Source organism: Schistocerca americana, chromosome 8, assembly GCF_021461395.2.
Source record: "Schistocerca americana isolate TAMUIC-IGC-003095 chromosome 8, iqSchAmer2.1, whole genome shotgun sequence".
Taxonomy (NCBI): Eukaryota; Metazoa; Arthropoda; class Insecta; order Orthoptera; family Acrididae; genus Schistocerca; species Schistocerca americana.
Window position 1 is genome coordinate 375958719 of NC_060126.1, and position 13152 is coordinate 375971870.

A 13152-nucleotide genomic window follows, 5' to 3' on the forward strand; every position below is an offset into this window, starting at 1 on the left:
AGACATGTGTATATCCAAGTACTAATTATAAATAATTCTGAGATGGTCACCTTTCCAACCCCTGTGAGATTGCCCGGAATGACCCTAAATGTGTTAAATTTGTAATTTCTTTTTTCTCAGTGAAGGAAGTTAGTGATGAAGTTCAATTATTCCTTCATCAGTTCATATCTACATGGGTTACCACTACGATCTCCCCTTCCTGTATCACTTTGCTTGCTTCGTCAAATTCAACATGCGCGCCACGCAGACTAATCATATCTGAATACCACAGATTTGCACCGTGACTATAAGTAGTTATGTGTCCAGAGAGGCGGTTAATAGCGCCAAAAAGACAATAACATAGCATTTTTAGGGCTGACACGCTATCCTAGTTCTCTCGTTTTTCTCTTCCGTTGTGTCCGGTGCGAACGTTTTTCCACGAATACAAGCGAATGTTACTGCACACTAGCGAACTGCCTTGCGGGTGATCGTTGTATTTGCATCCATTTGCTCCGGCGTACGGGAGACCTTAAAGACAAAGCACAAGATAAAACTAAACAAGGACGGGGAATGAAACCATTTCTGGCTCATAGATGCAAATATTTCAGTATTCAACAATTCATAAGGGAAACTACGGAAAAGTCAAACCATGAAAGCCGGACTATGATATTTGACCCACTTCTCCAGAATATGATTTCCTTTTGTGAATACAAAAAAGTTTTAAGTCATGTGTCTTCTGACTCGTTTGATGCGGCCTCCCACGAATTCCTGTTCTGTGTCAACCTCTTCACCTCAAAGTAGAACTTCCGCCCAACGTCCTTAATTATTTGTTGGATGTATTCCAGTCTCTATCGTCCCCCACTGTTTTTACTCTCTGAGTTCCCTCGGATACCAGGGACGTGTTCTTAACACATGTCCTATCACCCCGTACATTTTCCTTGTCAGTATTTTCCATTATTTCCTTTCTTCACCGATTCTGCAGAGAATGTCCTCATTCCTTATGTTATTGATCAACCTAATTTTCAGCGTTCTTCTGTAACGTTACCAGTCGGTATAAGAAAAGAAAAACAGTATTGTTTTAACTGGATTCTTATTAAAAGAGATTCCGCAGTGGTTATCCAGTGGACTCACTTCCGGAAAGACGACAGTTCAAATCCGAGTGGGGCCATCCAGATTTGAGTTTTCCGTCGCTCCAGGAAAATGGCGGGATGAATCCTTTGACAGAGCACTACCATTTCCTTCCACATCTGGAAAACATTCCGAGCTTGTGCTCCATCTGTAATGACTCTGATGGTGACGGGATGTTAAACTCTAATCTTCCTTCCTTCTTCCTTAAAATATATCCGAACATATTGCGAGGAATTTGCATTTCGTTACTCACAACCTGCCCTCGGATGCTGGTTAGATAACAATAATTTTAAAAGATATTAAACCTCGTGAAATGATTCCACGAGGACTGTAGATTGTCGTCTAACAGGTACGCTTGTTTGAAAACCTCCGTTCTCCTTCTACCTCTTGACACGACATTCTTTGGCACGTAGAAGAAACTTCTAGTTGCTACTTTTATATTGAGGACAAAGCCCAATTCCTATGACCTGTCAATATTTGACCCTATTCCGTGTTAGATTTGCTAATCATCTGCTAACGAAAGGTTAGATTCAAAATACTGCTGCTCAATTCATATTAAGTAGATGTTTATCTCTGAGGTTGTGAAATTTACGTATATTGTTACAGATGAAAGGCAACTGGCTACTTGCTTTGGTGGTGCCCACGGCGTGTGTCCTGTTTGCTAGTCATGTGGAGACAGCGAATGTGTTGGCTCTTTTTCCCCTGCCAGCAAGAAGCCACTGGTTTTCCCTCAAACCTCTCCTCACTGGGCTGTCCCAAAGAGGTCACAACATCACACTGCTGATAACCGAGTTGGAGGAAGATATACCTGAAAACTGGGACGTTTTCAGAATTCCGGTGGTACTTCCAACGACCTGTAAGTAAACGCACTTGTTGTTCTTGTTATATGGTCCTGAGCAGTACAGTATCTAAATTTTGTTGCAATGGGGTGATGTAAAAAGAGTAGCCAGTATTTCAGATGGAGTTACCCATTCCCTCTACATGTTGCTTATTAGGTAGTGTGTCAGAAGGACATACTGATATCGTTTTCCACAGTGATAGATTCTGAAAATCTGATTCTCTTAGTTTTCACATGGAACGAATTGGAAATTCTGTTGTTGGAAATTTTAGTTGATTTGTTATGAACGTCTGCAGGAGTATAAGGGAATAATAAAAAAAGTTTATCCATGTAGCCCTGAAAACGTGAGATTTGTGGAAGGTAATCGAAAACCTTGTTTAGTATCAGGAAGCGTTATCTACACAGACTCTCCCTGCGGTATCGGGGGTTGTCATAGAACTACGGCCCTTCCTTTCCTGTCGTAAAAGGCGTCTAATAGTCTGTTACTGTTCTTGTAACTGTTCCTCGTAATTTTGAAGGCTTCTGCTGTTTTTACTTTTTTAAACGCATATTCCCTCAGATTTTTTTGGTTTTTCAAATTCTAGTCCTCTTTTGGGTTTGACCTCCACTTTCCAAATTTTACCGAAGTGCGGGCCGTTTGGGGAAGGACGCCTTGCTGTGGTGAATTACCTCTAAGCTGTGCGTTGTTATCTTTTATACCTACCAATCAAGTGGATCTACTTCTGCACCCGACATCCAGCACGGAAGTCAGTCCGTCTTGGTGGGGTTGTTATGTACCTTCTCGATGGTAGCCCCCTGACAATGCAGGGATCGCACTGCCGATGTCTGCCAAGCAGTAGGTGCCTGTTCACTTCGGGGTGCCGGGACTCTGGGCAACGGCTACTGGCTACTGTTTCCCGTAGCCTTTGCCCTTGCTGTGGAGAGAGACTCAAATGGAAGTGAGTGGCATCGGGGCGGATGATCCGCAATGAAACGGATTAAACGGTGGCCGTGCCAACACGGCCACCTTGTCAGTCAGCAACAGTGATTTTAATTCAGAGGTTTACAATCCCACTGTATTTCTGTTACTGACCATGCCTCAAGACCAGAGCCAGGCAAGGAGAAATGAAAGTGGACAGTTTGTTGAGTTCTTGGTTTGTTCCCGCACTGACGGCGGCTGTTTCGCTTCAACGAAGACAATGTTTTTCATTAAAAATGTTGAGGATCTGTTTAGGGAGGTTGTGGCAATAGAGAAAGTGAGAAAAGGATCTTTACTGATCAAGACGTCGCACGCCAACCAATCATGGGCAGTTCAGGCCTGTTTCAGTGTAGGAGATATACCAGTCACCGTTTCTCCTCATAACAAGCTCAATGGAATTCAAGGTGTTATCTTCCATCGGGACCTAAAGCTTCAAACTGATGAAGAGTTGTGTGCTAATCTGGCGTGGCATAGAGTTCGCCGCATCCAGAAGGGACCCAAGAGTAATTGAGTGGACAGTGGAACATTTACCCTAGCCTTTACGGAAATATTTTGATTGAGAAGGATAAGGTGATGGTTTATAGGTGTGATGTCAGGCCTTACTTCCCTCCTCTGATGAGATGTAAGTGCCAAAGTTTCGGACCCATGTCCTTCCGCTGTTTAAATGAGGCTATCTATAGGGCACGTGGACAGGCATCCCATGAGGTCAGCTGTTGTGAACAACCCCTTGAATGTGTCAACTGTACGGAACTTTGCAGCACTTTGACAGAGTGGTCCCAACAAAATCTACAACCAAATGTTCGATCACCTTCGTGTCGGCAGCTTTTTTAGTCATATTTGGATGGAGGGAGTATTTCTCTCTCAATGGCGGAAATATATTATTATTCCTGTCCTGAAACTGTGAAAGGACCCACACATTTTAAGTAACCTTCGGCCAGTCTCTCTGACGAATGGGCTGTGTAAGCTATTCGAACGAATGGTCAACCTCTGTCTTTGCTGATGGCTTGAAGCTAGAGGGCATATATCACGATTCCAAAATGTCCACCACAGATCATCGGTTAGTTTGGAACCCGCAGTGCACAATGGTTTTGGGCATCGCCAACAACTGATGAATGTGTTCTTTGACCTACAGAAGGCATATGATACCAACTGGCGACATCACATCCTATCTACACTGCTTGAGTGGGATTTCTGTGGAAGTTTACCCACTTTTATCCAGAATTTCCAATCTATCGGCTCCAGATAAGTTCTGCTCTCAGCAACCGATATGAACAGGAAACTGGAGTCCCTCAGGAATTGGATCTGAGCGTAACGCTGTTTGCTATCGCCATCAGTGGTACCGTATATGCAGTGGGCCCCACAGTCCCTCCATCACTGTACACAGATGAGCTTCGCCTGTACTCTGCCTCTACATCACTGTGCACCGCTGAGCGCCAGCTGTCTGTAGAGTCCACGACCGGGCCCTGAATCACAGCTATCAATTTCCTCCTGCAAAATCACGAGTTATGCACTTTTATCGACTCCAGTCTGTGCACCCGCATCCAGAAATTTATCTTGTTGATCATTTACTTGAAGTCGTTGAAATTTTCCAATTATTAGGTATTTTATTGGACCACAAGCTAGCTTGGCTGCTGCATGTCCGCCGAATTGTATGGAGAGGCTGAATGATCTCCATTTTCGTAGTCACTCCGCGTGGAGCGAGGACCACACCCTTCTTTTGAGATATTACAAAGCGCTGATTTTATCTCGTTTGGACTACGGATGTGTTGCCTATGAGCTTGCTAGACCCTATTCACCACAATGTCGTGCAGTTGATAATGGGTACCTGCTGTACGAGCTCTGTTGACAGCCACCTGGCGGAAGCCATTGTCCCACTGCTGTGGGTTAGACGACAGCAGCTTCTCGCAAGCTACGAAGTCGTAATCTGTCAGATACCTACTCACTCACGTCTCTTAACTCTGTCCCACAACCAGCAGTTCAGACTGTTTGCGCATCGCCAAAAACAGGGAAGACCATTTGGGATATGACTCGATATTCTACCGAAGGACCTCCAACAGTCTCTGTTACACTGTGTTCCCAGAGCTCCCTCTCGACACCTCCCATGGGCTGTACCCTGCCCTATGATATGGATGGACCTTCCTTTGCAGCCCAAGAATTCTACATTTCTCCAACACCTGTTTCTTTCAGTCCTCCATGAGTATTCTAAATCGGTGTGCATCTACACAGACGGATCGAAAGTCAGCGACAGGGTCGGTTACACTTTTGCACAGCAAGGGAACACGAGAAGCACTCTTAGCCGAGTGACTGTAGTGTATACACTACAGAGTCGGTTGCCATCTCTCAGGCTTTGAGGTACGTCAAACCCCAGACCACGACGACCTTTCTGATCTATAGCGATTCCATGAGCTGCTTAAAAGGCATAACCCTGTGCTGTCCCATAAATATTTTGGTCGCCAACATCCTTCATCTGGACACCGACTCACACAGGCATTCCAGGAAATGAACTCACTGATCGTCTAGCTAAAGACGAAGCTACAGGTGATACCGGGCACAGACTTAAGATTAAAACTTCGACGTTGTATTTTGAGGCTCTGGGAACTGAAACGGCAGCCGACTGCGACCCAAAACAAGTTGAGAGCGATTAAAGGACCCAATAAGGTGCGACACACATATTTCCAGGCCTCTCGAAAACATGCCACTTTGTTGTGCCTACTTCGCATCGACCACACGAAATTCACCCACGAGTTCGTTCTGTGTGTAGCTTATGTTACTTTCACTGACAAGTTTATTTAAGTGTTGTCGTCGTACTGCCTCTGAGTTACTCGGTCCTTTGATTAAACGACGTGGGTTTTCGGGTCCTCCACCCCTTATGGGTCGTCTGTGATCCGTTCTGACGATAGCGAATGTTCTTCTTGAGTGCGGCCTGCTGGCCGATCTACGGCATGCTCTCAGCTTGCCTACGTCACTACCTCAGATGCTTGAGGATGACGTGACAGCTTCTACCAGATTGGTGCATTTCGTGACGGAGAACGGATTTTACTCTAGCCTATGTGAAATGCCTGCTTAACCCGCAGGACAGGACAGATAGAATAAATTGTGGAAAGGGGCCAAAATAAGGGCCTGTCAGTTACACTCGAACATACAACTTTATTATTTGATCAAACATTACAAGAGCCCAAAAAATTTTTTAAATACACAGCTTTAATCTTTGGGACGGTTACCGGCTGAAAGCCACTTTAATTTAAAAACGACTGAAGGCCAACAACTTAAAACGCAAGCATAAACAGAAATTTAAAAGGCAAGCCTTATCTTAAAACAGTTCTTTAGTTAGGCTGAAGTAAACAAGTTAAATTCAAATCGGCTGAAGGCCAAACACTTAAAACTCCAAAACATTAATTTTTTTTAATACCAAAGTCCGTACGTGAAACAGATCTTTAATTTAGGCTGAAGGCCTTAAGAACAAACAACTGGAACTCAAACCGGCTGAAGGGCGAAGACTTAAAATTTCAATAGGTTGAAGTAAACAAATTAAATTCAAATCTGCTGAAGGCCGAAGACTTAAAAATTAAAAAAAATTTAGAGAGAAGTGAAACAGTACTTTATACTAGGCTGAAGGCCTTAAGAGTAAACCAACTCTAATTTAAACCAGAAAACAGGCTAGAAGTCATACAAGTACCAACAACAAGAACAAATTTTAAAAAAAGTAAGGCAGTACACACAATGGCGCCCAGATGTTCAAGGGTCGGCCTGCAATTCAAACACTAACGCTCGCTTAGGTGAGACAGGCAGTCGGTCCAACCATCCTCAATCCGACGGCTACCCAATCGACAGACCGTCAACAGACCAATGTTCAAGGTGGTTTCCGCTCCGCACTTGCACCAAGGTTCCGCTCCGCACTCGCACCAAAATTCCAACGCTGCTGACAGCAGAGACTGTAGAACCAAAAAGAACGGATCACAGACGACCCGGAGGACCCGAAAACCCACGTCGTTTAATCAAAGGACCGAGTAACTCAGAGGCAGTACGACGACAACACTTAAATAAACTTGTCAGTGAAAGTAACATAAGCTACACACAGCCCCACGAACATCTGCACGAGGACTAGACGATGCTCACGGCAGTCACTGTGCAATAACGAGGACGAACCACGAGTCGGAGCACACAGCCAACCCATAAGCAATCGCCGGCCAGCTACACGTCGTCTAACATGACGACCGACCGACGGTCAACCAATGTCGTCCCCACTCAAACAGGTGTGTCGGCAATCGTTGGGCAAGTAATGGTTATCCGCACCTTAATGACGCTGCATGCCCCACTGGTGCTGCGTCGCAACTGCGCCAACCGACCAACCGGTACACATCAGCACGGAAACAGCACTAAAATAACTGGGCACTTGACATCACAAGCTATACACAATATCACAAACACTTGGACGAAGAACGCTACCAATGGTAAAAGGAGTGACTACGCACTGAAGAGGACGAACCACGAGTTGAGACACACACATCGCCAACCCATAAACGATCGGCGAGCAATCACTTCGTCCGGTAAGACGACCAACCGATGATCAACCAAGACCGTCCCTACTGAAACCATGTGTGCCGGCAACGGTCTGGCGAGTCATGGCTATCCGAACCTCACTGCCGCTCCAACCCGACCCACTCCTGCCGCGTCCCAACTGTCCGACTGCCAGGTCCGAACTCCAAAAAAAATGGTTTAAATGGCTCTGAGCACTATGGGACTCAACTGCTGTGGTCATTACTCCCCTAGAACTTAGAACTACTTAAACCTAACTAACCTAAGGACATCACACACATCCATGCCCGAGGCAGGATTCGAACCTGCGACCGTAGCAGTCGCACGGTTCCGGACTGCGCGCCTAGAACCGCGAGACCACCGCGGCCGGCGGTCCGAACTCCACTCCTGGCACGTTGCAACTCACTGCCAAATACGAACTCACTTACGACACACCAACCGGGAAATCATAGCAGTCCAGCAAAGATAATACGGCGGGGCGTATATCGATAAGCGCTGCTGCTGCCGCTCACGGGCAGGCAAGGCAGCAACTCAGTAACAACAGTAATGAATTAACAAAACGCGGTGGCAGTACAGTAAAAAGAAAATGTAAAAGAGAGAGATGGCACGAACACGAGCCGCTCACGGCTCACTATGTAATTCCCCTCCACTTCCAGTGTTTGGGGTGGTTGTGGGGACGAGATCCTCCCCCTGTGGCGGGTCCCCACCAAGCGAGTACAGCTTACTTTCTTCTTCTCTCACCCTGTTGTGCTTTCGATCCTCTTGTGTAAGATGCTTCCTGGGTTATCTCTGTTTTCTTTTACCAATCGTGTTACGACAATTGTCATGCCCTTTTAAACTCTTTGATTTGCTTATGTAGTTTGAGTCCTCGTTTTTTCCGCTTTTTACGTTTTTACTTGTTTCTCTCAAGATAAGGAGGGACTGATGATTCCCTCTAGAGATAGCTACACGGCTAGGAGCGGAGGCGTTTGAGAGATAACTCCGATAATATGGTTACGAACAGCCACTGAATTCACTATGAAATATTGCCCTAGTTAGGGCATATGTAATTTAATTCTAATCAGACTTTATCCATGGTCTACCTTCAAAAGAAATACAATATTGCTTCAGCACCTTACTTGCTGTATTACTCACTGTACACTCCTTATCTGTTAAAGGTGGTGGTCCACGAGTCGTTCTCGTATTCGGACGCAGTATTGCTGTGAGTTTCGAATTCTTTCCAACACCAAGGACCACCTCGTAAATGTCTAAAAGACTAAAATTCTCTTCTCCCGGTTTCGAACCATATCAACGGGACTGCTGTACACTTCAATTTGAGATAACCTAGACAGAAAAATCCCGGGGAGGATTGAGGTCGGGAGATCCTGCGCAATCGGTTCACCTTGGACCATACTGGCACATTAAATGTCCTCTTACAGCAGCAGAAATATGTGCACCAAGATGCACCTACCACAGTCCCCAACCATGGGCCATGGGTGAAATTTCGGTCCAGTGAAATAAGGAGTTACTCGAAAAGATTACGTTTGAAAAACAATTGTTCTAACAGGGCAAATATTTCGTATTGTAGTCAGTGGTGGCTCGTATGCACAGGCACTCCCGTCATCTAACAAAGTATAATTTTCTTTTTTGCGCCTCTACAATTTCCAAAAAAATTGTAAAGGTAAACATCGTCGATAGTACGCTGTAATATTCTTTACTAATAGTGCGATCGGCCGATTTCGGCATTTATGTTGATTTCAATCACGCATGGATAATCATGATATGATTTATCATTTACTCTAAGAGGTAAAGGACGACACATCACGAGGAAGTTATCCGATGGGATAGAAAGCTGTGTGTAATGTGCATGTATAGACGAGCAAATTATTACAATATCAGAAAATGGGATGATTTATTAAAGAGAAAGAACTTTAGAAATTGCCGGCCGGAGTGTCCGAGCGGTTCTAGGCGCTTCAGTCTGGAGCCGCGCAACTTCCACGGTCGCAGGTTCGAATCCTGCCTCGAGCATGGATGTATGTAATCTCCTTAGGCTAGTTAGATTTAAGTAGTTCTAAGTTCTAGGGGACTGATGACCTCAGAAGTGAAGTCCCTTAGTGCTCAGAGCCATTTGAACCATTTGAAGCTTTACAAATTAAGCAAGTGGAAGACGCGTTGATCCACCTCTGACCCTTATGCAAGCAATTATTCGGATTAGCATTGGTTGGTAGAGTTATCGGATGTCCTCTAGAGGATATCTTGCCAAATCCTGTCCAACTAGTGCGTTAGATCTTCAAAATACGGAGCTGGTTGGAAGCTCCCGCCCATAATGCTCCAAACGTTCTCAGTTGGGGAGAAATACGGCGCCCTTGATGGCCAAGGAGGGGTTTGGCAAGCTTGAAAACCGGCAGTAAAAATTTTCACCGTGTGTCAACGGGCGTTATCTTGCTAAAATGTAAGCCCATAATGTGTTACCATAAGAGAGAACCAAACAGTGGGTAGAATATCATCGACGTATTACTGTCCCGTAAGGGTGTCGGTGATAACACCAAAGGGGTCTTGATTCGAAAATAAACGGCGCTCCAGACCATTATTCCTGGTTGTCGGACTGTATTGCGGGCGGCAGTCAGATTAGTATCCCACTGCTGGCCGGAGCGTCTCTAGACAGCCCGGCTTGGAATCTGATTGACTGGAGAAGAATTATCTTCAGTGATGAGTACCGCTTCGAACTGAGCCCCGATGACAATCGAAAACGTGTCTGGAGACGCCCAGAGAGCACTGAGCTAACTGTCGGCCATCATACTGGCCCGACAACCGGGAGTGATGGTCTTTGGTCTTCATAGAAGGATCAGTTTGGTTGACATCAGGGCCACCTTGACAGCACAGAGGTACGTCGACGTTATTCTACACCCCGTTTTGTTGCCCTTCCGTGGCAAGTCGTCCTGGCCTTACATTTCAGCAATATAAAAACGGCCTGGACACGCTTAAAGTTTCTACAGCTCGTCTTCATGCTTGCCAAGCCCTACCTTGGCCAGCAAGGTCGCTGGACCTCCCAAACTGAGGACGTTCAGGGCATTGTCGGCAGTGCCCTGGAACCAGTTCGGGATTTTGATGACCTAACGCGCGAATTGAATAGAATTTGGCACGATACCCCGAGGAAGACATTCAGCAACTCAATCTTTCAATGCCAGCCGAATAACTGCTTGTATATGGCCCAGAGGTGGACTATCACTGACTTGCTCAACTTGTGAAACTCTTCCTCTTCAATAAATCATCTCTGTTGCTTTCGGATAATTCCTTCGTGATGCGACGTCTTTTTGCTCTTATACTGTACCTGATGTGGTATATAAATCAATTAATATACCTTCACGTGAAGAATACTAATTACATTTATATTGTTATGGCACAAAAAAATGGTTCAAATGGCTCTGAGCACTATGGGACTTAACTTCTGTGGTCATCAGTCCCCTAGAACTTAGAACTACTTAAACCTACCTAACCTAAGGACATCATACACATCCATGCCCGAGGCAGGATTCGAATCTGCGACCGTAGCGGTCGCGCGGTTCCAGACTGTAGCGCCTAGAACCGCTCGCTCACTCCGGCCGGCCTGTTGTGGCACAGAATAGCAAGAGGATGAGAATTAGAAAATGTTATTAAAACTCATTCACCTTGCTACAAGCAAACTACGGTCATGCCAGAGACGGAAAGAGAATCAGGAGCCGGTCGCGGTGGTCGTGCGGTTCTAGGCGCTCCAGTCCGGAGCCGCGCTGCTGCTACGGTCGCAGGTTCGAATCCTGCCTCGGGCATGGATGTGTGTGATGTCCTTAGGTTAGTTAGGTTTAATTAGTTCTAAGTTCTAGGGGACTGATGACCACAGTAGTTGAGTCCCATAGTGCTCAGAGCCATTTGCACCATTTTTTTTAGAATCAGGAAATTAGGCATGTGTCGCATGTGTTTCACGCCTCACCACGTTACCATACCGCGCCGAGAGAGAGAGACGATGAGATCGGCAGAAAATAACATAGGATAGAAAACCAGCAGAAACGTGACATGCATATGCGTTAGCTCGTAAGAGACGTCAAAAGAAATTGTATCTATTTCGTAAGAACCATTATCAGAGAGCCTACACTGCCCCTAAGAGCCTGTTAAGCGATTAGAGCAGAACGAGGAGGACACATGTGGTCATTGCGAAACGAACGTCACCTCATAGCCTCGCGTTAGCTCCCTTTAAATAGTCGAGCTCTCCAGCTCTCAAGGAGTTGATCATGGGGATCGACAGCGTTCACAGTAACAGCACTCGATTCCATGATTACGGTTCTGTACCGAATCAATGTCCTAAATACTCCAAAACAGTCTATGAACCAGCCGAAGTTGTGACTGAGATGACGGTCTTCGTCTGATGAATTTCACACTGTTCGCCGACTACCAATGCTGATAGAGAAGCCGACTGTCTTCCGACAACACCACATCGCACAGTGTTGACAGCACCGAACTTCAGCGCGGAACCAGCGGCAGGGCCTCGTGGGGTCCACGTCCCTGTTCAACTCTTGGGCGCCTCCGGATGCTGAAACCTACCTGGCCGGTAGGAAGGAGATCGATCTACCACACGACTTCCGACGACATTGCATAGCGAATGGGTCATCAGGGATCAACACAAAATTCGAAGTGCGACCGAGCACAATCCGGCAGCTAGTACGAAACCATTCGTCTGGACCTCAGCAGTGCCGGCACCGGGTCGCGAAGCGAGTTCACTCACTCTTTGCCTGGACAAGCAGATGCGGAGCTGACTCGGCAGCTGCCAGAGGGAATCCAACACGCAGCTGACTGAGGCATCGGCTACAAGGCCAGAGTGGAACAAGACGACTGTAAACATGGTTAATAAATAATTAATCTTTGGCAATATTTCATTAGCGTCAGAGACGCTTCACAGGCATCCAGCTGCTGTCCAGACTTCATGAAGAGGAGTCTCCTCTCGGTCCCTCTGCAGTACGTCACTTCAAATGTGACGCAACGTATGATTGTTATCCAGATGTGCTTGAAAACGACGATCCCACAATTAGTAAAGAATATCGCATCTTACTACGGATCGTGTTTTTCTTTACGAAACCTCGCGAAAGACTCTTTCATGAACCAATGTATACTGGAACGGGTTTACTTCTGTTGGGTTGGTGTGTAAACTCGTAGCGTTTTTCCATAAGTTGAATAAGTGCAATAGATAGACATAACAGAGACTTTAATCGTCAATAATATATTCTCATTCACTGTTTACGACAGTCTGCCAACGTTGCGTTAACTTTTCGATTCCGCGTTTGTAGGAATCACATGGTTCTGAGGTGAAGAACTCCTCCAGCCGTGTCCGGAGCGAATTTTAATCCTGAAAGGAAGTTTCTTGAAGGCGTTCGATATAGAGCGGAAAAGAAGAAATCCTGAGGACGTAAGATCAGCTGAACATGGCGGGTGCGGTATGACACCCAACCCATCTCCTGTATAACATTTTTTTCCAATCTAGCAGAACGCGAACAGACGTTATTGTGGAGTAGGATCACTTCATGCAGTCTTCTTGGCCGTTGTTCTTGGATCGCGTCTGCAAGACGTCGCATATGTTCACGATAAATGTCAGTAGTGATGGTTACACCTCAGGGAAGCAGTTCGTAGTGCACCACACGATCGCTGTCCTCCCAGACGCATAACATCATCTTTTGCGGATGTCTGCAGGTCTTTGTACAAGGAGCTG

At 45.9% G+C, this 13152-nt stretch overlaps 1 protein-coding gene across 1 annotated transcript in view; it reads left to right on the forward strand.

Moving 5' to 3' along the window:
- The first annotated feature begins 1722 nt into the window (after positions 1 to 1722).
- LOC124545864 (UDP-glycosyltransferase UGT5-like) overlaps positions 1723 to 13152 on the forward strand; it is a 39722-nt gene continuing 28292 nt past the window's right edge. Inside the window, exon 1 of the mRNA XM_047124823.1 lies at positions 1723 to 1963. The gene's annotated coding sequence lies outside the window, so the exon portion shown is untranslated. The remainder of the gene's footprint in view (positions 1964 to 13152) is intronic.